Source organism: Theropithecus gelada, chromosome 14, assembly GCF_003255815.1.
Source record: "Theropithecus gelada isolate Dixy chromosome 14, Tgel_1.0, whole genome shotgun sequence".
NCBI classification, from domain to species: Eukaryota; Metazoa; Chordata; class Mammalia; order Primates; family Cercopithecidae; genus Theropithecus; species Theropithecus gelada.
In genome coordinates, this window is record NC_037682.1 from 75,088,913 (window position 1) to 75,115,914 (window position 27,002).

At 41.2% G+C, this 27,002-nt stretch overlaps 1 protein-coding gene and 1 non-coding gene across 5 annotated transcripts in view; both read right to left on the bottom strand.

The window, feature by feature from the left end:
- Positions 1–27,002, bottom strand: part of RAB30 (RAB30, member RAS oncogene family) — a 98,926-nt gene that overhangs the window by 65,762 nt on the left and 6,162 nt on the right. The window lies entirely within an intron of this gene.
- Positions 1,466–1,600, bottom strand: LOC112607475. The gene has a single exon (XR_003115816.1). It is a non-coding gene; the product is annotated as a small nucleolar RNA SNORA70 (small nucleolar RNA).

Genomic DNA, 27,002 nt, shown 5'->3' on the forward strand with positions numbered 1-27,002 from the left:
ACTCCAGCCTGGGGAAGTCAAAATTCTTAGGGGAGAGCTCCGAGCAGTAGGCAGAGAAACAAGAGCACACAACAATGGAAGCTGAGGAAGGAGGCAGTCTCAAAGAAAAGATGAGTAAGACTTCCAAAGGAAGCAGAAATCTAAAAGAATAAAGGCTGAAAAAGTGGCCGACTTAATAAGTAGGAGTTTGTCAAAGGACTTCTCTGGAACTGTGGGGAAATAAACCAAGTTTCAAAGGGCAACTGGATGAATGGGTTAAACAGGAAGATGAGGCACTCTTTTAAGAAGTTTAGCAATAAAAGGAGGGAAAGGGAAAGAAAAGTAAGTAGTCTGATGAGGAGAAGCAGCAAGGCTGTTATAAAGAGTATAAGGTAAGGAGCAAGAGCCAAAAGAAAAGGAAAAGCTGAAGACAGAAGATAGATGCAGAAGATGCAGGAAAGAAACAGGATGACCAGACCCCAGCACGTCAAGAGGGGATAGCTACCCTTGAGAAAGAAGTCACCTTCTGCTCTAAGACAGAAATGAAAGAAAAGAGATTTTGACAAATGGACATGGTGAAAAGTTACTCTGAATCAAGCCTGAATACAGTACAGAGAGTGATCAAATTGAATAACATCATTTTGAACTTAAAATAATATTGATTTTTTTGAATCGCTCATAACTTGGTATTGAAAACGACAACCACCATTTTGGATATAAGTTCTATACAGTTAAAAATCAGTATCCTTTTTTTCTGGACAGGAAGTAGGATTTATTGGTGGGCAGTAGGAGGGAGCAGCACAGTGGAAGCCCTCATGAAAGCAGGGCATACCACTGGCCCAGAGGAATGTATTTGACCCCACAGCCATCTGGGATGAGCCACTTCTCATCCCAGAGCCACCATGTCTTCAAATTCATCTGCCCTGGTCAGGTGCAGTGACTTACGCCTTTATTCTCAGTACTTTGGGAGGCCGAGGTGGGTGAATGACTTGAGGCCAGGAGTTCGAGACCACCGTGGCCAGCATGGTGAAACCCCGTCTCTACCAAAAAAATACAAAAATTAGCTGGGCATGGTGGCAGGTGCCTGTAGTCCCAGCTACTCGGGAGCCTGAGGCAGGAGGATTGCTTGAACCTGGGAAGTGGAGGTTGCAGTGAGCTGAGATCACACCACTGTACTCTAGCCTGAGAGACAGAGTGAAACTCTGTCTCAAAAAAAAAAAAAAAAAAAAAATCATCTGCATCGAACTTCATAAAGCCCCACTTCTTTCAGATGTCGATCTTCTGGTGGCCAAGGAACTTGAACTTGGCCCTGCGGCGGACCTCAATCACATGCTCCTGGTTCTGTAGCCTGGTGTGCATAGACATGATGACTTGGCCAGTATGAACCCTGGCCAAGGCTCCTTGAGGCTTTCCAAAGGCACCTCCACTGTTTGGAGCCTACACTGGGGACAGTACAAGGTCAGAGACATAAACATACATTAGAAAGGCCTGTCTCCAAGGTCCCTTAGAACAACCCATACAAGAAACAGGCTGCATACACTACCAAGGAAGCTGCTGTTTGCAGCTATTGCACACCAGGCCCGAAGGAGGAAAGGAACTCAGAAGGCTTAATTGGCTGCAGAAAAATCAGTCTTATAGAGATGTTGGTTATGTTCTGTTTCTTAATCTGGGTACTGGTTACCCTAATGTGTTCAGTTTGTGAACTTCATTAAGCTTTTTTTTTTTTTTTTTTTGTTAAAAAAAAAGGTTTTTATAAACTCTTTAACTTTAAAACATTTAAAAAAAATTTTTTTAACCTAGGCAGGGTGAGGTGGCTCATGGCTATAATCCCAGCACTTTGGGAGGCTGAGCTGGGTAGATTTCGCTTCAGGCCAGGAGTGTGAGACCAGCGTGGTCAACATGGTAAAACTCTGTTTCTAGTAAAAATACAAAAATTAGCCAGGTGTGGTGGCACATGCCTGTAATCCCAGCTACTCAGGAGGCTGAGGCAGGAGAATCGCTTGAACCTGGGAGGCGGAGGTGCAGGGAGCACTGCACTCCAGCCTGGGCAAGAGAGTAAGGCTCTGTCTCAAAAAAAGAAAAATATTTTCTTGGTATTTTTAGTAGAGACAGAGTTTTTAACTTAGAATCACCACTCCTCTCCTATTTGTTCAGTTTTTAAAAGAGTAACTCAAGAAAATTATATATTCCTTCAGACAGGGAACATTCCTTACCATTCTTTTAGAGCCCCATAGCACTAAATCAGACTAGATATACAATAGGTATCTAACAAATATACGTTGATGTGATTGGAAGAAGGCTAACACCAAATGTCCATACTCAAAACAAATCTAGGCCAGGTGCAGTGGCTCATGCCTATAATCCTAGCACTTTGGGAGGCCAAGGTGGGTAGATTGCCTGAGCTAAGGAGTTCAAGACCATCCTGGGCAACACGGTGAAACACCGTCTCTACAAAAAAAAAAAAATACAAAAAATTAGCCGGGCGTGGCAGAGCATACCTGTAATCCCAACTACTTGGGAGGCTGAGGCAGGAGAATTGCTTGAATCCAGGAGGCGGAAGTTGCAGTGAGCCAAGATCGCACCATTGCACTCCAGCCTGGGTGATAGAGCAAGACTCCATCTCCAAAAAAAAAAAAACAAAAACAAAAAACAAAAACAAAAAAACCCACAAATCTTTCTCTAGGAAATGGCACCTTCATGACTGCAAAATCTGGCAGCTCCCTAATTTTAGCCAGTGATTCCACTTAGCATCACTAATGATCTGGACAAACTGACATTATGTGCCTCCTTTTGTGATGAAATGGGAAACATACAACCTCAGCTTTAGAATTCTTGCCCAAAATATTTAACCTGTATATAATCATGCAGAAATAATTATACAAATTCAGATTATGAGATATTGTTAAGAAAACAGACCTGGAATCTTAAAAATATCATAAAACACAAATAAGGGGGGAGACTCCTATAGATTTAAAGAGACAAAAGAGGCATAACAACTAAATTTAATGTGTAACCTTGTTTGGATCCTGGATTAAAAACAAACCGACAGTTATAATGATTAACATTATAACATTAACATTATTATTAACAGTATTTGGACAACAGGGGTATGACAGATTGCAAACATGGCTGTGATTGTTCATGCCCCTGTATCCACGCCCTTGAGCAATATGACTTTGCAGTTATTTCCATCAAGAGGAGCGTGTGACTTGCTTTGACCAAAAGATTGTGGAAGTGATGCTGTGCCAATTCCAAGCCTAGGCCTAAAAACGCTTTGCACTCTTCCACTCTCTTAGAGCCCGCCCATAAGCATGGAAACAAGCCTGTTCTAGATTGCTGGAGGATGAGAGACCCCTCTGGAGCAAAGAAAAGCCATCCAAACTGAGGCCGACTTAGACCAGCCAGCTCCTCGTCAGGCCAGCAGCTGACTCCAGAGGTATAAAGGAGCCCAGACGATCAGCTGAGCCTAACCCACATTAGAAGAACCACCTAACTGGTCCATGGAATTATGAGCACTAATAAACTGTGGTTGTTTTAAGCCACTAAGTTTTGACATGATTTGTTTATCAGCTAGCTGATCAAAGGCAAAATTTAAATATGGACTCTATATTAGATGACATTATGGAATCACTTAAATTTCTAAGGCATGATAATGGTATTATGGCTATGAAGAAGAATATCCCCCTAACACTTAGGAGAATATCCCCCTTACACTGATACATATTAGAGATAAAGGATCATGATATCTGCCCTACCCCCTAGTGTAAATATACATTTCTAAAGAAAGATAAATCAAATGTGGCAAAATGTTAGCAATTAGTAAACCTAAGTAAAGGGTTTTTTGGTTGTCCTTTGTACTAATACGTTTGTTTTAGATTTTTCAAAATAAAAAATTAGATAGAAAAAAAACACACACCCCTATTTACCCTGTAACACAGCAAGCTACCATGCAGTGAACAGATTATTTCCATCCTCCACCCCCTGCCCCTTTTTACTGGAGGCAGCACTACTGCTGCTGAAGGGGGAGGGGAGCAGGTATAAAGTGCAGTAAACCAGGGTTATATTATGATATAGTTAAATGAAAGACTCATTAGGAAACTAAGAAATGTTTAAAGGGAGGTGTGTTAACAGCAAGCAGCCACTGAGGTTTTCTTCTGATATAATCAGAAAAAAAATTTGTGTAGGGTTGGATGGGACTTGAAAAGAACAAAGCTTTGGCAAGAAACATGGGCAGGTCTTTGAATTATTTTGTGCTGGAAAACAAATATTCCTGTGTTTCTCTATTTTAAGAGATTTCTCAAACGCCTGCAAATGAGAAGGGTATCTTGTATTCATCTCTACCCCCTGAAAATCCCTAAAGAATCCTACTACTATAACCTAAATCTGTTTATTTACAACCTCATGAAAGCCTTCTTTATTTAATTTGGATTTTTCCCTCAAGTCATATACAGCAATTATTAATGCTGTATATTGACTTATGTGGACAAACCCAGAGGCCTAGGTTCAAAAGATATGGCTTTCTGAACTAAAATCTAAGAACTTCAGCTTTATTATGCCATATAGAAAAATTCTTAGAGTGAATGGCAAACAAAGCCCATTCTCTATATAAAAAACAGTAACCCAGGTAGGAAGTTTGTTTGTTTGTTTGTTTTTTAGAACTATCTCTACAAATCTGTTCAAAGATCTTTGGCTTCAAAAAAGCCCAGTAGAGCTATCCCATGTATTATCATTGTCAGATGAGAAAAACATTCAACTTATATAAGAAAGGGAAGAAAATACTGCCAGGTACTGTACATTTAATGAGTTGGTTGTTCTTGTTCATCAGAACTGAAAAATTAATGCAGCAAAGGCATCATTTGGCTCAAAGCCAAATCCATGCCTCATTTTTCTTATAGAATTCCTTGACTCGCTAGCCCACAAACCCCAGGATGCTTCAGAATATAGTTTGAAACTACAGCTTTAAATTAAAATGGCTGTGCAAAAGGAAGGTACCACATACAGAGAGAATCTTCCAGTTGTCTCTACAAACTTTATCAGATTCAGAGAAACCAAGCAGGCTATCAGGTCTTCAAGGAATCTTTGATGTTCAAAGAGAATTCTACTGTACACATTAATTCTCAAAAATGGTCAGGGGCACTGTAAAAACAGCAGCAGGGCAATAGGCTCTCCTAGCCCAAATCTGCACATTAGCCTACCTCATGAAAGGACTAGCCATCAGCAGATCTAGACATGGTCTAATACAGACACTGAATTCCCATTCACTCATCACCAGAAGTGTCAACTGTTTAAAGAAGTGTGGATTGATTAACTCATTTATTCATTTATTCTGTAATCATTTTTTTTTTAATAGAGACAAGGTCTCGCTTTGTCACCCAGCCTCCCAAGCAACTGAAACTACAGGCATCCACCACTGTGCCCATATATATATATTTTTTCCCTAGAGATAGGATCTTGCCATTGTGCCCAAGCTGGTCTCGAACTCCTGGGCTAAAACGACCCTCCTGCCTTGACCTCCCAAAGTGCTGGGATTACAGGCATGAGCTACCACACCCAGCTCTGTAAACATGTATTGAACAAGTTTTATACGCCAAGCCCAGAGTAGAAAAACACAGCCGAAAAGGGCATGCCCACTGTCCACCAGGAAGTCACAAACTAATGGAGAAGCACAATCCAAGCACTTAGTCAAACTGCAATAAAGAGCTTTGCCATGGTTAAACACTTGAGCCTAGATCCTGACTCTACCACTTAATTGGCTTGGTGGCTTTGGACAAAATTGACTTAACCTCTCCAAGTTTTGTTTCCTCAGCTATAAAATGGGTACCTGTTACATTGAGTTACTATCAGACCTGAGATTATGTATATGACTATACATATTATAGTAACTTTAGGTAAATGTTGGCTAGAATTATTCATCTTTATTATTATCTGAGTGGTTATACTAGGTATCTATTTGTATCTAAAATCCACCCTGAGATTCTAATAATTAGCTGTGTGACCCAGAGTAAGTAATTTAAAATCTCTGGGCTTCAGACTCTTCATCTGTTAAATGAGAGGTTATAGCTAAGTGATCCTAAAATCCCTTCAAGCTCTGGAATATTAAAAGGATCTATGATTGATCTTATACGGTTTCATATGTGTCTCAATGACACTGCTCAGATAAACTGATGAAACAAAGCAACTGCCAAGTAAATCACCTTTCTTCAGTAGTTGTCTGAATCTTTCATTTTACTTCCTTTAACCTCATTACTTACTCAGGCATATATGGCATATGCATAAGTAACAGTCCCCAAAGAAAGAAACAAGTAACTGGGGGAAGCCAGACCCCGATCTGTCCCATTCCTTTAGATTGGGCAGATGCTTCCAAAACAACAGTGAGGGGGCGGGGGTGTGTGCAATGAATGAATGAAGTATCCTATCTCACTGCGGGAGAAGTGCCTTGCTGTGCTTCCACAGTACCTACTGCTTGTCTCTGTATGCCACATTCCACATGGCCATCTCATCTGCCTGCACAGACTAAGCTGACTGAGACTAAAACTCTGTCGTATCAAATTGTGCATCCTTAATCCCAAACACAGTCCTGGAAAGTGATAGGCACCCAGTGTCTTAAAATTAACTACGATTCATACTTTCCTCGGGACCAAAGCTATACATATGCAAGGTGACTGGACACTCTAAGGTGTGGGCCTGACCTCTAGGGACCCTTTTCTAAGTGTCACCACTTAGAAAAAGGGCTGGGAGGGGGGCGGTATTTCACCTTTTGGCTTTCAGTTTCCTCACTGGTAAAATGAGGGGAATCTATTAGATCAGGGGTTGGCAAACTATGGCTCATGGGCCAAATCCAGCCTATATCTCTACCCCCAGCTTAGAATTATCTTTACTACTTTTTTTAAGAGACAGGGTCTCACTCTATTGCCCAGGCTTCAGTGCAGTGGCGTGATCATAGCTCACTGCACCCCTGAACTCCTGGGTTCAAGCCATCTCCCACCTTAGTCTCCCGAGTAGCTACAACTACAGGTGTATACCACCATATCCAGCTAATTTATTTGTATTTTGTAGAGATGGGGGTCTCACTTTGTTGCCCAAGCTGGTCTCAAACTCCTGGCTTCAAGTGATCCTCCCCACTCGGCCTGCCAAAGTGCTAGGTTTACAACTGTGAGTCACAGCACCCAGACCATTTTTACATTTTTTAATGATTGTAAAAACAAAGAATAATATGCATCAGAGACCATATGTGGCCCCCAAAGCCTAATATATTTACTTTCTGGCCCTTTTAATAGAAAAAGCTTGCTGCCTCTGGATTAGATTATCTCTAAAGTCCCTTTAAACCCTGACATTTTAGCATTCTAATTCTGCTGGGTTTCCTTGAATTGTCTGATTCCGGCTCTTCACGCAGAGCAGTACCAAGTCTGAAACAATACCAAAGGCACAACAGGAACTCAACTGTGATTTGCTAACTGAATAAATGAATTCTGCAGCAGCAACCCTAAGAACTAACTCCTCTACCAAGGGGGCAAGTGGGTCAATGTGTATCAAGTGACTGCCTAATAAATGCCCCCAGAGTGGACGCCACAGTGAGAGGAACAATCCACTCTATTGGCCTTTTGGATGACAGTGGCACCTGGAAGGGCCTGGAGCTCAGATAACCAGGATTAAAACTCACCTTGTTCCACCAAATAAAAAATACATGGAGCCATCCCCTGAATAAACCCCTTGGGCAAATTATAAAGCTATGTCGAAATAGCTATCAGAAACACAGATCATCTAAACTGATAATCTTAATAGTCATGGACCCAAGAGAATAAATTCCATCCACAATAAGGCATATAGAATAATTTAGCTCACAACATTATTTCTTTTTCCCTCTATTGTTGTTAAAAATACATGATACCAAAACAAGGAATTCAAACAATTATGTCAGGGCAACAAGCCAAGGAAAGTCTTGAATATATGATCCTATTAACACTAATGGAAGATAGAGCAAGGTAAAAGAAAAAATGAAGCTCCCTGCCTCGACTCTTGACTACACATACTTTCCCAAAATAAACAGCCAGCAATTATTCTTTTAATGTTCCTCCTCTATTCACCCATAAATCACTGCTATGTATAAACCTCTTGCTGATTTCAAAGGATGTTTTTTTTTTTCTTTCAGTCTTCCTCTTTTTGATTGCTAACAGTGAGTTCTAAAAAGGGCTGAGGGTGCTTTTCCACCATCCCTCAGTAGAGCATCTCCATTCACAAGTACAATACACTCCAACCACACACTTCGTCGTCATACTGTTACTTATAAATCACAAAGTTGATCTAGAGATTCTGCCTTTTCTCCTTTCCTCTAAAGAAGCAACTTGGGGCTGGGCATGCTGGCTCATACCTGTAATCCCAACACTTTGGGTGATAAGAGGATGGATGGCTTGAGGCCAGGAGTTTGAGATTGGCCTGAGCAACATAGCAAGACTCTGTCTCTACAAAAAATAAAATGATGCCCACTTCTCTCCACAAGGCCCCGTATGCCCAAAAATGACATGGAGTCACAAATCTCACCCTCTCCCCAGGCACCCTGCTCTAGACGTACTGGCTTAGAAGGTTTAAAAAAAAATCCCACCTCTAATCCCAGCACTTAGAGGCTGAGGCAGAAGGATTGCTTAAGTCCAGGAGTTCGAGACCAGCCTGGCAACATAGTGAGATCCTTAAAAAGTAAGAAATTAGCCAAATGTGGTGGCACATGCCTGCAGTCCCAGCTACCCAGGAGGCTGAGGTGGGAGAATCACTTGAGCCCAGGAAGTCAAGGCTGCAGTGAGCCGTGATAATACCACTGCACTCAGCCTGGGCAACAGTGAGACCCTGTTTCAAAAAAAAAAAAAAAAAAAAATCCTGAATATCATAATGTTCATTTCCAAGCTCTTTATAAACCAGAAGAGAGACGAACACTTAAAATCTGAATTCTTTCCCTAACTCAATAGGTAAGCTTTTTCTTTTTCCAATAGTCAGAGGACACAGACAAACATTGGCCCCTCTGCTGACCTTTCTATGAACCTCAAAAAAAATCTCTTTACTTCCCAACCTTGTGGTTGTCTTCGCACGTTTTCTAGCCAATCAAAATGAGTTTAATTTTAGCCTGCATCCTTGTTTGAGAGGTAACGAGCCTGCACTAGGTTCATGCTGTCTGAGCTCTGCGACCTCTAAGGAAAGGTCCTGTCACAGCTGCTCGCTGATTCCAGGCCCAAACAGCCTCACCCACCGTCTCTCCAAATCCCATTGCTGTAAGTCCTGCTGCTGTGCCCCAGCATGTCCCTGAGTGGCTGCACTCCACCCTTCTTAGATGCTCTGCCCTTCTCCCTGCTGGAGCATGTGATCTGGAGCATCCACTCAAGCTCGAAAAAGAACCACATGGTTAAAAAGAATCTTTTTAAAGTAGGTAGATAATTAATGTAAAGAAGGGCAGACTGCCTCTACAATAAGATAAATCTGATATCGCCTTGTTTTGTCTCTATAGAAGTCCTTGTAAACTATTTATTAATGTTTGCAAAAAGATGCTGGGTGTGGTGGCTCATGCCTGTAATCCCAGCACTTTGGGAGGCCAAGGCAGGCGGATCACGAGGTAAAGAGATCAAGACCATCCTGGCCAACGTGGTGAAATCCCCGTCTCTACTAAAAATACAGAAATTAGCTGGGTGTCACGGCGTGCGCCTGTAGTCCCAGCTACTCGGGAGGCTGAAGCAGGAGAATTGCTTGAACCTGGGAGGCGGAGGTTACAGTGAGCCGAGATCGCGCCACTGCACTCCAGCCCGTCCACAAAGCGAGACTCCATACCAAAAAAAAAAAAAAAAAGAGAGACCAACATGTGCCTGGTTTTTTTTTTTTTTTTTTTTTTTTTTTTTGGAGGGGGAAAGGGGGAACGGGCAGTTTTTTTTTTTTTTTTATTGTTTGTTTGTTTTTTGAGACAGGGTCTCACTCTGTTGCCCAGGCTGGGGTACAGTGGCGTGATCACAGCTCACTATAGCCTCAACCTCCTGGGCTCAAGCAATCTTCTCATTTCAGCCTCCCAGGTAGCTGGGACTACAAGGTATATGCTACCATGCCTGGTTAATTTTTTTTTTAAATTCTTTGTAGAGACAGGGTCTCACTATGTTGCCCAGGCTGGAACATGTACCTTTTGAAGGTAAAGCTCAATAGAAAATTTGAGGTGATTCAAATAGGCTTTGGAAAACATCTTGGCCAACTTATTGATTATTATCAGGCATCTTTGGAAATAACTACACATTAATTATCCAAAGAGACTATTACTCTTTTAATAGTGTACAATCATTTTAACAGTAAGAATAAGAATGGTACAACTATTCTCACTCCTCAAAGTAGAATTGGCCATTCCCCTTCCTTTTGGGGCCCACAGTACCCTATATAGATTTTAATAATGGGGCCAGGCATGGTGGCTCATGCCTATAATCCTAATGCTTTGGGAGGCTACGGTGGGAGGATCACTTGAGCCTAAGAGTTTGAGACCAGCCTGAGCAACATAGAGAAACTTCGTCTCTACCAAAAATAAAAAATTAAAATTAGCTGGGCATGGTGGTACATGCCTGTAGCCTCAGTTACTTGGGAGGCTGAGGACTGCTTAAGCCTGGGAGGTTGAGGCTGCCCTAAGCCATGATTGAGCCACTGCACTCCAACCTGGGCAACAGAGTGAGACCATGTCTTAAAAAGAAAAAAAAAAAAAAGACTTTAATAACAGGACCTGGACCACTTTATTTACTTATTTGTTTGCATGATTGTCTCTTAACACCCCGCTGCCCTTACTACCCACACTATAAGAACCTTGAGGTTCTATAAGAACCATCAAATTCCTTCTTGAGCCCTAGTATTTGTTTAACAGACTGTCTGACACACAAGTACTTCATAACAACAGGATGATGGAAAAGGAGGAGAGGGGAGAGGCAGTAAGAGTTTAAGAAGGCAGAAGCTGAATTTGTTTTATTCATTGTTACCTGGCCTGCAAGTATTGTTTAAATGGACTGAAAAAACTAAATGAGCAGTAGTACCAAAGCATGAAATTATAGAGCTTTGTTTTAAAGTGATAAATATGATCCTTCATCAATTCTAAAAATACTTTTTCTTACATTTCTGACAGGCTGGAAACTAGGATGCATTTTATAATGGCATCTTAGCATTTTGTGATATTATTAGGAACCTCATTTTTGTTTTCTCAGTGGTACATAAAATAGTTGTATATATTAGAAATGATGGTGACATAGATTCCATGAAATGCAATCATTTGTTGTGGCTGTGGTAATAAGGGTTGGAAAGAGGACTATAAAATTGAGCTAAATTTTCCACAAGAGTAGAAACTAAAGGAGAGGTTGAGCCTTTTTAGTGGATGGCAAATAGGGTGACTTTAAAAAAAAAAAAAAGATAGGCCAGGCGTGGTGGCTTACGCCTGTAATCCCAGCACTTTGGAAGGCCGAGGCAGGCGGATTGCCTGAGCTCAGGAGTTCGAGACCAGCCTGGGCAACAAGGTGAAACCTTGTCTCTTTTAAAGTACAAAAAATTAGCTGGGCGTAGTGGTATGCGCCTGTAGTCCCAGCTACTTGGGAGGCTGAGGCAGGAGAATTGCTTGAACCCGGGAGGCAGAGGTTGCGGTGAGCCGAGATCGCACCACTATAATAGCCTGGGCAACAGAGCAAGACTCTGTCTCAAAAAAAAAAAAAGAAAAAAAAAGATAAGGTTTCGCCCTGTCACCCAGGCAGGACTGCAGTAGCATGAACACGGTTCACTGCAGCCTTGAACTCCTGGGCTCAAGGGATCCTCCCACCTCAGCCTCCTGAATAGCTGGGACTATAAGCACATCACCACAGCTGTCTAATTTTTATTTTTGGTAGAGACAGGGTCTCACTATGTTGCCCAGGCTGTTCTCAGACTCCTAGGCTCAAGCCATCCTCCTACCTCGGCCTCCTAAAGTGCTGGGATTACAGGTGTGAGCCACCACACCTGGCCAAATGGGACAACTCTTTATCTCACAGTGATTCACCTTCACTTCACTAGCAGCAGCCCAAGAGGGGCTCCCACTGGCCACAGCTATACAAAATCACCCTGCTCTTCTGGCCACTGCTGATTGATCTAGGGGTGGTCATAGGATCCAAACTGGTCCAATCATCACTGATTGAGATTTTTTTTACTGGAAGCCAGTGTGAGTGTGGGTCAGTCCTCTCTGGTGGTAACCACAGTAAGATTTAGTGTTCTGGAACAATCCATGGCCATGCTCCTTGCGACGTAGGAGAGAAGCAAAGGCAAGGGACGAAATCTTAACAGCTTTTGAGTCCCTGTGTGGTTCAAACTAGCTAGGTGCTCACCGAACCCATTTTGTTTTCTTCCTGGGCAAACAGGCCTTTCTCAGCTGTTATTGGGTCACAACTAAATTATGGGGTCACAAACTAAATTATAATCGATAGACTGAGGACAGAAATGACATAAGCCACTTTCAGACCTGGCCCATGGAATCCTTCCATGTGAGATCCTTCTTCCATCTCCTTCTCCGTCTGCAGGTTAAAAGGAGGAAAGCTCTAAGAACAGAGGAATCACAAGATGGAAGGAGGCTGGGTGCCCGAAACATTAAAGGCAGCCTAGCCAGGAATAACCATGTTGAACTGCTGTACACACAAGAAATAAACTTCGTTTGTATTGAGCCACTGAAATTTGGGGGCTGGTAGGGAAGTTACCTGCTCTAAAACCTCCTGGTTCCGGCTGTACCTGTTCTTTTCATGGTTACATAAAATACGTCAGTATCCTTCCCACAAACTCCCTCTTTACCCCAGTTAGAGTTGGGTTGCTTCCGTCCATAACTTAAAGAGTTCTAACACAGCCAGGAAGAAGGAAGAGCTATCATTTGAAGTGGCAAGAAGGTGGAAGTAAGCAATGATCCCTAAGTGTCTAGGGAACACCTAGAAAATTTGTCAGAACAGGGTAATAATTCCAACAAACTGATGACAGTCCACAAAGACCCTTTTCACTTTCCAAGGGCTTCTAGCTTTAAACTCATAAAGCACTTACAGTAAAAATAAATAAATAAATAAAAAATACCCTCTTCCCCACTCTCTCTTCATTCTCAGAAGCATGTAGGAAGTTGTAATAGCCCTGAAGTAGGGCTTACCTACTAAGATACCTTCAGGAGTTCTCAACCATCCAGAATTCTAGCAAGTGAGATATACCTCATTTATCATACATAGCCAGCTCTGCTGTCCCAGAATTTATTGGAAAATGAATCACACATAGCTCTAAGAACTCAAATAATTACTCTGGGGTAAACAGTTCTGGGTATGAGTGTACAACCCTGGCTCGAGTTTTCAAAGATAAATATTCAACAATCACCAAAGCTTCTGGTAGCATTTACAATACCATAAATGAGATTACAAAAATAAACAGGAGAATGATGCCACGAATGCCTCCTTGAGCAATAATCAGGTTTGCCAGGAACTGGAGACCAGTGATGACAGAGCAGGCCTCCTGCTCAATTTCCAGAAACATTTCTCTTTGAGCCAAATTTAGTCTTTAAGAACAAGCTCTGGCATCTGTAAAACACGCTACAGGCTTGTTATAAAGCCCATTTATACTATATATTGAGTTATGTGACTCAGAACAGCAGCATGAAGCTGGGATTGTCATCAGTTCTTCATTTTTAGCAATAAAAACAGGCTCAAACAGATCAAGTGCTCACAGCCCCAGGATTTGTGACTTCAGCCAAGACTTGAGCTCTGACCTCGGATCCTCTATCCATTTAACTATAGTCCAAACTATGGAATACCAGGGAAGAGAAATGGCCTGGCTAGAGGAGACTTTTCCCCACTGCCGTAATTCATCAACCCATGTTGGAAGTTAGTTTTCCATGTTGCGTGCAGCCATGTGTGGGAACTTAACAGCAAGGGCTAAAGGGCCTGAGAGAGATGTCTGGCCTACCTCCAAAGCCAGCTGGGAAAACATTCCCTGACAAGACACTGTGCCCACAGGGGACCTTGAGAGAAGGAGGAGTCTGAGGCAGAAGATTAGAAGTGCTGAGCCTTCCATGTGATCCTGTCATAATCTTATAGTTCAAGGTCTCTAAGAACCAGGTGACAAAGTCTCTCAGAGCTGCAAAGATAGAATCTGGAGCAAATAAGCTGAAGTTTTCCTTTGTTGGGGAGGGAGAGGGGATCCACTACAAACCTAGCTGACCTCAGTCAGCATTCTCTCAGATGATTTTTATGAGCCACTTCTAAAAGACAAACTGCCAAGATCAAACACGCACACATTGCCTGGGAAAAGAGAAAGTGGGGTGCAAGGCAGTATTAATATATTAATGTTTTAGTAAAAAAACGTTTATCCCTGGGAGCTGGTGATCTACCACCTCAGAGGGAAGACACAGGGAATTGGAGCTGTCCTTCAGTGTGTCAGAAAAGTTGAAGAGCTGGCCTCCCCTAACTATCATGAATTCCCTAGGCTCCACAGATGAAAGGGAGGCATCTATGCCCTGTACCCTGGTGTGGCTCTTCCAGAAATAGAAAGTCTAGTGTTTTGAAGGAGCACGAAGTAGAGGAAGGAGCCTTAAACCACTGCTTAGTCTCCTCCCAGCTGTGACCTTAAGCAAGTCACAACCTCTTTGAGCCTCAGCTTTTGTAGTTATAAAGCAAGGATAAGAACACCTGCATTACAGGATTGTGGGGAGGATCAAATAAAATTATAAATGCAAAGGGTATAGCACAGTTGCTCAATTAATGGTTAGTGCCTAACTTTTGCCCCTCAACCTCCACTTCAATTTCTTAGTATTGAAATTGTATATTTAGTAATTCTAATCCTTAGTAACTCAGCGGTACTTAGTAATTTTGAGAAAATCACATATATTACCCAGTGTCTTGGCAATTTCACTTGCTTTTTTGAAGCATAACCATCTGTGACTTTAGTTGTGAGCATCTCCAATAACTCTGGACCCTTGAGTCTCTTACTAATCTGCTCTGTGCTTCCCAAATTCCTTCAAAAAAAAAAAAAAAAATCTAACCCACAGTTCCCTTTTTAACCTTATAATCTTTCTCTAATCTGGAAGAGATTCTAAACCTTACAGATATTTGGCATATTGCTGGGCACTTAACTGTCATATGTGACTAAATTTTCCACAAGACTTAAAATAGAAAGTTTGCCAAAGCTCTCACGACTTTAATAAATACGTGACCAAGTGTTATGGTTCATGCCTGTAATCCCGGCACTTTGGGAGGCCAAGGTGAGCGGATCACTTGAGGTCAGGAGTCTGAAATCAGCATGGCCAACATGATGAAACCCCAACTCTACTAAAAATACGAAAGTTAGCCAGGAGTGGTGGCGTATGCCTGTAATCCCAGCTACTCAGGAGGTTGAGGCAGGAGAAACGCTTGAACCTGGGAGGCGGAGGTTGCAGTGAGCCGAGACTATTCCACTGCACTCCAGCCTGGGTGACAGACAGAGGGAGACTCTGTAAATAAATAAATAAATAAATAAATAACATGCTTATGACCATATGGACAACAGGAAGGATGAGGTTCTTGTGGTCTTCTTCATTATCTTCCTGGAGTCATTTCTTCTTAACATCCTCTCATCCTAGACAGGGTCAGGTGCCCCTCCTCTATGCTCCAATAGTTGTCTGTATGTACACTGCCAGCATTATGACCATACTGTATGATAATCATCTCTTTTACATCTCTTTCATTAGCCTATAATCTCCTTATAGTCAAAAACAGTGTGCTGCCGAATCTTGATTGCTACTACCCATGAGCACGGTACCTGGTATAGAATAGATATAAAATTAATGTTTGATGAATGAACAAATTAGGTTTTTAGATCTGGGAGAAACTTTAGAAATAACCTGGTCTAATACAAGCCTTCATTTCACAGACAAGAAAGCTGAGCCTGTCCCTGGTCATCTAGGTGGCTAGGAAAAACAACATTGACAACAACAAAAAAGACAGTTGAGGCCACGCACGGTGGCACACATCTGTAGTCCTAGTTACTGGAGAGGCCAAGGAGGAAGGATCACTTGAGCCCAAGAGTTTGAGACCAGCCTGGGCAATAGAATGAGACCCTGTGTCTACAAAAAAAAAAAAAAAAATACAAAAATCAGCCAGATGTGGTGGTGTGCACCTGTAGTCCCAGCTACTCAGAAGGCTGAGGTGGGCAGATTGATTGAGCATGGGAGGTTAAGGCTGCAGTGAGTCGTGATCATGCCACTGCACTCCAGCCTGGGCAACAGGATGAGACCTTGTCTCAAAAACAAAAAAGAAAAAAGAAAGAAAGAAAAAGAAAAGAAAGCTGAGCCTCAGAAATGTAAGGTACCCTCAAAAGCAGCAACAAGATGGCAAGTAGTAGCAGCCAGGTGCCATTTTGACTGTAGTTCAAAAGCAGACATCACTTGGCACTCACCCCCAAGGAGAAGCACGTGGCTTAGTGGACACAGCATGGGCTCTACAGGAAAAGTCTTGCTCCTGCCACCTACCCGTCATGTGATTTTGGACAGGTTACTTCCCCTCTCTGTCACAATTTCTGCATCTGCATCTGTTAAATGGAGCTAATAGCTCCAGAGTTGTTAGGGTTATTAAATCTGCCAACATATATAAAGTGCCTAGCATAGTACCTGGCACTATGTAAATGTTTACTGAATGAATCATGAATGAGTACCTGTCCAGCCCACCACAACTTCATGAACCTGGTTTAGACTTTGCTTTTAGGTCTCTGACCACAGCAAGGATGGCTGGGACACCCACAATTATAGAACCATGAACTTGGAGATTTGTTCCTTGCAAGGACCAGACTTTAAAGCATGTCTATAACTTCGCTCACTGTTCCCTTCCCCTGAGTTGCCCTTCTCACCTTCCTCATTGACACACAAATTTTATCCATCTTCTGTTGCACAGCCAGATCTACCCTGTCTTGGAGGCCATTTCTAACACTTACTACTTCTCAGTCCTTCCTGTCTCACTGATCACTTTCTACCAAGTAGTAAAGGAGTGCTATGATTTGAATGGTTTGTGTCCCTTTCAAAATTCATGTTGAAACTTAATCCCCAATGCATCTGCATTTAGAGGTGGGGACTTTAGGAGGTAATTAGGCCATGAGGGCTCCATCCTCATGAAGGGATTAGCACCTTATAAAAAGGGCTTGAAAGGGTGAGTTGTCCTTCTGTCCCTTCCAGTATGTGACCACACAGCAGTCATGCCCTTTGGAGGGTGCAGGAACAAGGCATCATCCAAAGGGCACAAGAGTAGAAAAGCAAAGGGTAGCCTTCAGCAGACACCAAACCTGCTGGTGCCTGGATCTTGGACTTTCCAGCCTCCAGAACTGTGAGAAATAAATTTCTGTTGTTTACAAATTACTCAGTTTCACGTATTTTGTTATAGCAGCACAAATGGACTAAGACATAAGGTGTATCTGTTTGGTTTTTTAAATTGGGGTAAGATATATATAACATAAAATTTATCATCTTAACAATTTCTAAGTATACAGTTCAATAGCGTGAAGTATATTCACATTGATGTGCAACCAATCTATAGAACTTTTTCATCTTGTAAAACTGAAACTCTACACCCACTAAACAGCTTCCCACTTCTTTCCTGCCCCCAGCCCCTGGTAGCCACCGTTCTACTTTCTGTTCCTTTGTGTCTGACTACTCTAAATATCTCATATAATTGAAATCATACAATATATATTTTTTGTGACTGGCTTTTATTTCACTTAGCATAACAGCTTCAAGGTCATCCATGTTGCAGCATGTGTCACAACTTCCTTCCTTTTTAAAGCTGAGGAATATTCCACTGTATGTAAATACCACACTTCGCTTATCCATTCATCCTTCAATGGGCACTTGGGGTGCTTCCATCTTTTGGCTATGGTGAATAATGTTGCTAGGTGAACACCTTAATCATAAAGATGTGTCTCAACCATCTCTATAGTTCTCAAGGTGCCTGACATGTGATGGGCTCTCAATAAATACTTATCAAGTAAAAAAGGGCTCAGTTTTAAAGATTATAAGGTGAAAAAATGAATCATCTTCCACATAAAATTGCAAATTGTCCAGCAGAAAAATCACACAGCACAGGCTCTTCAGTAAGACAGTCTTGATTTCTGGTCCTGGATCTGCGTCTTAGCTAGTCATATGATCTTAGGCTTCCTACTTCAGTTTTCAGAGATTCAGTTTTCTCATGTGATTTTTGCCAAAATTAAATGATATAACATGTTAGCATAGTGCTTGGCAGGTCATAAACTAAAAAAAAGTTTGCCAATATTATTATTATAAAGTTACAGAATGAAAGTAACTTACTATACTTACATTTTGCTTCCTGACCATAATTTTAAAAGCAAAAAGCATGCAGAATTCTAAGACCAAACAATTTGTGGCAGGTAATAGTCAAAACAGGACAGTTCCACAGCAGTAACAGTAAGTACAGATTTGTATCACTGAATTTGGAATCTTGAGTTATACAGCCATAGCTCCTCCAGAAGGTAGACATTTTGTGACTTCAAAGGGAAAGGCTTAAATGTTACACTAAGGATCTTCTTACTCAGCAAAATAGTCCTTCTGATATCTCAGAAATGTTTTAAAATCCGGATCACTTGAGGGTTTTTGTTTTTTTTTAGTGCTAAATCTATTTTGATTTTAATCATTCATATTTTGAGGCTGTTAGCAAAAAGATGAAAAATAGATATTTATTACTATTTCAGACAGAAGTATATATTTTAATCGCTCTCAAAAGAAATTGAGCTCTCTATGCCACTTCCAATTCCTGTAGGACATGAATTCCTTTTCAGGTTGCTACCTAAATTTTCCAGGCCAGAAACATTCTTTCCAATGTTAGCTCTTAGAAAGCAAAGTTCTTGAGTTTTGGAAGGAAAAGCTTATTCCAGTTTCTTTTGTCTGCCAAAACAATTAACATTTAACATGGCTAACTAAAATAGCTCTCTGCAACAAAATCAGAAACTGGGTGTTGGGTTGAGGGAGAGGAAAGGGAAGAAAAGGTCAGAGATAGTTGCCCAAATGCTAGTACTGGCCCCAAAATAGCCCAGATGGAAAGTGACCATTACCTCTAGCTTTCCTAGGACAATCACAGCTTCACACAAATTTAACACTATACTGAGATGATTTGTTAAGTGGATAACTAAATGTGATTTGATGTGTGTACTTTTAGAAACTTTGCAATTAAATGAATTTATGAATAAGAGAGAAAAGTATTCGTCAGACCACGAATTCCAATTGTGGATTCAGAACAATACTGTCACCATATGCCACAGGCCAATTTTAATTTGACTCCCACATGATGGCTAAGAGCTACTGTTGGCTTTGCCCATCCCACAATGCCAGCCTGTACTGGGAATCACACCAGGTGACAGGCACCATGCTGAGACCTGAGCCTTGTTTCACCCTTGCAGCAAACCTTGTGCTCAAAGTATTGGCATCTCCCCTCTCACCATCTTTACCTCTTTATTTTTAATTAATTTCAGACTTAACAAAAAGCTTCAAGAAAACTACTAATTACCCTTCACCCAGATTACTCAAATGTTAATGCTTTACATTTTCTTTATCATTCTTTATCATTACATTATCTTTATCATTCTCCGTCTGTGTATGGACATTTCTTTACCCCGAAATACTTAGTATTTCCAAGAAAACAAGGACAGTCCTTGTGTTTCCATGGTATAATTATCAAAATCAGGAAATTAAAATTCATCCGATACTATTATCTAATCTCAATCCTTATTCAAACTTCACCAATTGACCAAATAATGGCCTTTATGGCAAACAAATAAAAATAAAATTTTTCTGAGATTCAATCCAGGATCATACGTTGCATTTAGTTTTTAATGTGTTTTTAGTCACTTTAAATCTAGAACCATTCCTCAGTCTTTGTTTTTCATGACCTTTACCTTTTTGAAAAATACAGAAAAAAAAAAATTATGTAGAATGTTTCTCAATTTGGGTTTATCAGATATTTCCTTAGCTATTTCTGATTAGATCAGGTTCTGTATTTTTGGCAGGAATGCCACACAAGTGACAATGTGAACTTCTCAGATGTTGATTTGTCCCATCACTGGTGTAAACTTGGATCACTTAAAGTGCTGTCTGCCATGTTTCTCCACTGTGAAGTTACTATTTTCCTTGTAACCTGTAATTTCCTTGTAACTATTTTCCTTGTAATAAGTACCTTGTGAAGAAACATTTTGAGACTAGACATCCCCTATCATAGTTGAAGAACCTAAGTCTCAGAGTAGTTATGACTTGCCCAAGATCATGCAGCATGAAAATGCCATAACACAAATTTAAACTCCAGTTTGTAGGCTCCCACACTTGGGCTCTTTTTAAAGCATCCCTCTGTCTCCTGACCAGCCACCAATGGCTAAAGCAGCCTTCTCTAATGTCTTTTTGAGACAGTTTCACTCTGTTGCCCAGGTTGGAGTGCAATGGCACGATCTTGGCTCACTGCAACCTCTGCCTTCCAGGCTCAAGTGATCCTCCTGCCTTAGCCTCCCAAGTAGCTGGGACTACAGGCACATGCCACCATGCCCAGCTAATTTTTGTATTCCTGTAGATCTGGGATTTTGCCATGATGCCTAAACTGGTCTCAAACTCCTGGGCTCAAGTGACCTGCCTGCCTTGACCTCCCAAAGTGCTGGGATTACACGTGTGAACCACCGTGCCTGGCCTCTTTCCAGGGTTTCTGTGTGCAAAATCGAATATATTTTCTTATCCCCAACTTATTTCACAAATATATAGTGTTCTGCACCTTTCTTCCTTCTTTTAATATATCCTTGGAGATTTTTCCGTATCTGTACTTAGAGAACACCTTAATTCTTGTTTGCAGTTTCATAGTTTTCCCTTGTGTATACATACCCATTTATTTAACCAGTTCTCTGCGGATACACACTTAGTGTTGTTTCCAATTATTTGCTATTAGCAACAACAATGCAAGGATTGTGCTTTCTTTTTACATTGGTTTCAACAAGTGACATTCTGTTCCTGGTCCATCACGATGCAGTGTGGAGTAGCAGGAACCAAGTAGCAGGACCCGCTTGAGTTAATCAGAACTGGGTTTTCATCTGGCCACCTCTGCTAACTAGGTATATGACCCTGGGAAAGTTACTTGTAGTTTCTGAGCCTTCATTTCATCACTTGTAAGTGCAAAATCTCGCCTACTTTATCAGATTGCTTTTGGGGCCAAATAGATAAGACAGGCTCATAATACCTACATTTGGGACAATTTGAATATCAGAAAGCATAAGGTTGAGGGGGAAAAAAGGCAAGAAGATTAGTAATAGATTATAATACATTGTGAGAAAAAGAAACCATGAGTCCAAGTGATATTTTTTAAAAAAGGGGGGTTGGGGTGAGGGTGGGGACAGGCATGGTGGCTCATGCCTGTAATCCCGGCACTTTGGGAGGCTGAGATGGGCAGATCACTTGAGGTCAGGAATTCGAGACCAGCCTGATCAACATGGTGAAACCCCGTCTTTACTAAAAATACAAAAATAAGCCGGGCATGGTGGCATGTGCCTGTCATCCCAGCTACTCTGGAGGCTGAGGCAGGAGAATTGCTTGAACCCGGGAGGTGGAGGTTGCTGTGAGCCGAGATTGTGCCATTGCACTCCTTCCAACCTGGGCAACAAAAGCAAAACTCTGTCTCATTAAAAAAAAAAAAAAAAAGGGGAGGGGTTGGGGGGTTGGGGGCTGAAAGCTAATCTATCAGATAATAAATATAGAAGGAAAGAGAGAATTAGAAAATCATCCCTTCATAAATACCAATTGACCTAGGCCAGGATTATCAATAGATGTTAAAACTTTTCAATTAAAGTTATTGAGGAACAGGATACTCAAACAATCTCAAGATATCACCTCACGGATAATTTTATTAATTACAAAGGGAAAAGGTAGCCCTTTCAATGGAGAGATCTGGCAATACCACCTCAACCAAATGATCAAACCTCATGTCACCAGTGATGTTACAAACTGATATTAGGTGTCACCAATGATGTATGGGGAGGGATAGAACATCGCCTATGAAGAATTCTCACCACAAGTGTTTAACTTCAATCTAACAATGAGAAAACAATCAGACAAATCCAATTCACAAGACGACAAACTTGGAATCTTCAAAAATTTCAATATCGTAAAAGGCAAAAAAGGCAAGGGTATTGTGGTGGTTAATTTTAGGTGTCAACTTGACTAGATTAAGAAATACCTAGAAACCTAATAAAGCATTATTTTGGGGTGTGTCTGCAAGAGTGTTTCCAGAGGAGATTAGCATGTCTCAGTGGACTAGGTGTGGAAGATCCACCACCAATGTCAGTGTGCACCATTCAATCTGCTGGGGGCCTGGAGAAAACAAAAGCAGAGAAAAGGTGAATATGTCAAGCTGTCTGCTGGAGCTGAAATACACTACACTCTTCCTCTCCTGTCCTTGGACAACAACTCCAGGATACCTGGGCTTTGGACTCCAGGACTTAACACCAGCAGCCCCCCAGTCTCTGGGTCTTCAGCCTCAAACTGAGCGTTCCACCGTCAGCTTCCCCAGTTTCCGAGGCCATTCAACTTGGACTGAACTAAGCTACCAGCATCTCAGGGTCTCCAGCTCACAGACAGCCTGTCATGGGACTTCTCAATCTCCATAATCACATGAGCCTATCGCCCTAACAAATCTCTTCCCATCTCTCTCTCTCTCTCTCTGTCTATCCATCCATCCATCCATCCATCCATCCATCCATCCATCCATCCTATTGGTTCTGTCTCTGGAGAACCCTGACTAATACAGGTAATATGCTATATTAAAGGAAACTAAAGAACACAACTGTATTGTGTAAGTAGTCTTGATAAGATTCTGGATCAGAAAAATTTTTTTATGTTATAAAGGACATTGGAATGACTGAGGAAATCAGAAAAATATTACGGTTTCCAAGTAATGGTATTGTGATTACATGAGAGAATGTCCTTGTTCTTAGGGGATATGTGCTTAAGTGCCTAGAGACAAAGTATGGTGATATCTGCAATTTACTTTCAAGTGGTTTAGAGAAAGCATCTGTGTCTGTGCGTGCGTGTGTGTGTGTGTGTGTGTGTGTAAAGACAAAAGCAAATTAATCCAGATAAAAGGTGCATGGAATGTTTTTTGTTCGTTTTTTGTTTTTTTCGGTGGGATTTTTTTTTTTTTAAAAAGATGGGGTCTTATAATGTTGCCCAGGCTGCTCTTGAATTCCTGGGCTCAAGCATTCTTCCTGTTTCTGAGTAGCTGGGACTACCAGTGTGCACCACTGTGCCTGGCTTCACTGTACTATTTTTGCAATTGCTCTAAAGGTTTGAGAGGTTTCGAATTAAGTTGGAAAAAGAATCAAATAAAACATAAACCACCTGGCACCCAGTAGATGTTATGACAGTTTACATTATGGCTTCAGTAAACAACAGGTCTACAGGAAACTATTCCCCCGTGCCTGAAAATAACATGAATCATCTGAAAGTAAATGCCACCAGACAGTCCTGCCTTCATGAAGCTTATATTTTCAATTAGAAGGCAAGGCAAGAACAGGAAGCAGCTAGAGAAACAGTATAGTTTTGGTTTCAGAAAGCCTACCTAGGGTCTACATCTGCATTTTTCGGAGTGAGAGGGAACGGCTAGGCCATGTCAAAAAACAAAACAAGTTTACTTAACCTTACTAAAACTTGCTTCCTCATTTGTATGTAAAAAATTGAACTAAATTCTACTGCCTAGAATTGAGAGAATAAGACAGCATCCACAATGCAACTTTGTAGTGCATCTTTTATTGAAGACTCTCATTAAAAGATACTAGTTTCCTACAATAAAAGTGGTGAAGAACGAAAGCGCCCAGATGGTGCCACCTTTGTTTTCCTAAGAATACTCAGCACAGGACCTTGCATTTAGCACACAAACACTGGTTGAAGAACTAACAATTAGACAACATGAGACAGAATTCCTTTAAAAAAGTCATTCAGCCTACACAGGCCATTGGAGGTAAAGGAAAGACTAGTGTGAACTGGCTCAGTTTGAGACATGAGCCCTTTGACAACAGCATATATTTATGTGCACATAAATTTGCCAAAGCCCTTTTATATACATCATCTCCTTTGAGCCCCACAATAATCCCCATTTTATAATAAAGAAACTGAGGCTTAAAAAGATAAGTTGTCGGCCGGGCATGGTGGCTCACGCCTATAATCCCAGCACTTTGGGAGGCTGAGGTGGGCGGATTGCCTGAGGTCAGGAGTTTGAGGCCCACCTGGCCAAAATGGCGGAACCCCGTCCCTACTAAAAATACAAAAAATTAGCCAGGTGTGGTGGTGGGCACCTGTAATCCCAGCTGCTCGGGAGGCTGAGGCAAGATAATCACTCAAACCCAGGAGTTGGAGGTTGCAGTGAGCTGAGATTGCGCCACTGCACTCCAGCCTGGGTGACAGAGTGGGACTCTGTCTCAAAAACAAAAAAGATAAGTTGTCCATGTAGCAAACAGCTCAAATTTTTTGTTTGCTCCACCCAGCCACAATGGCTAAAGAGTGAAAATAATTCACCGCTGCGATCCTCACAATCTCTTCCCCAGGGTTCCTGTTAGGGCAGAGTGACTCACTGATGGCCACTCCTAGGCTCACACCTGCTTCTCTAAAGAAAAATGCCAAAATCTGCCCTTTGATTGCTTCTACTGAAATTCAGAAAAATGAACACTCGTGCCTTTTAACCACCTGCTTCAGATATTTTAAAAGTAGAGGTTAAATTCTCCCTTTGCAATGTGGTTGCATGACTGAGATGTAGAGGAAGTGAGCAGAAGATATTATTTTCATTTCAAGGTTGATGACGTCCACATTTTAGTGAAGTTAACTAACCATAACTAGAAAATAAAATTTTTCTGCAGAATTCTCTGGGGAAAACTCTTGACTGCTTCATTGTTTCAGTTCACTTTTTAAACACTGTACTGTGTTGCAGGCAGGGATAACGTATTTCTCTCTTCCAGGGATTTCTACATTATTTATACATCAACCTTTATTACCGCCATCACAAAAATGAGCAGGAACTCTGTAATTCAATTTTTGCCCCCATTCTGTTCACCCTTCACAACTAGCTTCCCTTAGTAAAAGAGGTCAGCCCAAGTAGCTAATGGACTTGGCAAAGGTATGTAGAGTTAGCCCTCTCAACATTGCTGACAAGAATTTAAATCAGGGGGCGATGCTAGTGTCCTTGGACTCAGCATCTCTACCCCCTGAAAGATATCTTACAGAAATATTCCCACAAATTCATAACAAAATGAGGTACTCAAAGGCTCACTGTGGCACAGTTCCCAACAACCATTAAAACAGTTAAGTTGGAGCAATATGCAAATACATGGGGGAAATGCCCAAAATATATTAAGCAAAAGAGAACAAGCAGAATTACATGTATTACAATAATATGGTTAGTACACATATGAGGAAAAATGATAGAAGAATACACATCAAAATCTGAAAGTTGACTATCTTTGTGGGTAGAATTAAAGAGGACTTTCCCTATACAGTCCATGTGTTTTTCTGTAATGAATTTTAACTAATCATATGTTATTTCTTTCTTTTCTTTTCTTTTTTAAAGACAAGGTCTCATGATCAGGGCTCATGGCAGTCTTGACCTCTGGGGCTTAAGGGATCCTCCTGCCTCAGCTGCACCCCACCCCGCAGCTGGGACACAGGTGTGCGCCACCACACCCAGCTAAACAATACAAAAATATCTTTGTATTTTTTTAGAAACAGAGTTTCACCATGTTGCCTAGGCTGGTCTCAAACTCCTGGACTCAAGCAATTTGCCTGCCTCAGCCTCCCAAAGTGTTGGGATTACAAGTGTAAGCCACTGCACCCAGCCAATCTTATGTCAATTCTAGAATCAAAAAACAAATGTGAGATATATATTTATGTACCTTTTCCCTTCGATTTGGAAACAGCTAAAGTTCCACTTGCATTACTCCCTCCAGTAATGTCAAGCATAGAGTGCCAGCTGTAGAAGTTTCCAGTCACAGAATACAGGATTGTATTTAGAAAGGATATAAAACATCACTTACAATGTCCCAAAAAGTGGTATCCCAGCTCATAGGCTCCTGAAGCAGCCCTTGATGTATTCCAGCTTTGCTATTACATTCCTGAAGACAACATTCAGGAACACCAGCTAATCAAATACCGATATCTACAACATGTCAGGTTAAACAAATGGAATCATTATCACATCCAAGAAAACTAACATTGTTACTGATTATCCACTATGTAGCTCCCATTCAAATTTCCCCAATTATCCTGAAAGTGTCTTTTGTAGCTTTTTTTTTTAAGTCCAGGATCCAATCTAGGATTACATGTTACATTTGGTTATCATATCTCTTTAGTCTCCATTAATATAGATCTGTCACTCATACCTTTCATTTTGTTGTCTTTCATGCATGACATTTTTGAAGATCACAAGCCAGCTATTTTGCAGTATGTCCCACAATCTGGATTTATCTGATTATTTATTTATGGTTAGATTTTTTTTCTTTTAATAGAGACAAGAACTGGGTAGAGTGGCTCACACTTTTGGAAGCTAAAATGGGAGGACCACTTGAGCCCAGGAATTCAAGACTAGCCTGGGCAACATAGTGACAGTTTGTCTGTACCCAAAAAAATTTTAAATTAGTCAGGCATGGTGGTGCACACCTGTGGTCCCTGCTACTCAGGAGGCTGAGATGGGAGGATCCCTTGAGCCCAGGAGGTAGAGGCTGCAGTGAGCTGTGATCATGCCCCATGATTAGATTTAAGTTAAGCATTTCTGGCAAAACTTCTACCCCAGTGATGTGTACTTCCCATTGAATCAGGTTGTGTACTTACACTAAATTATCTTTTTCCTCATTTTGTCACTGTGGATACTAAACAAGCATCATCCAATAAATAAAATGTTTAAAAGGATAAATAATGTTAAAAACAGCTACCATGAGCACCAGTTATACCAAGCATAGTGTCAGACATTTAAAACACATGATCTCATCATGTGAACCTCACAAGAGTC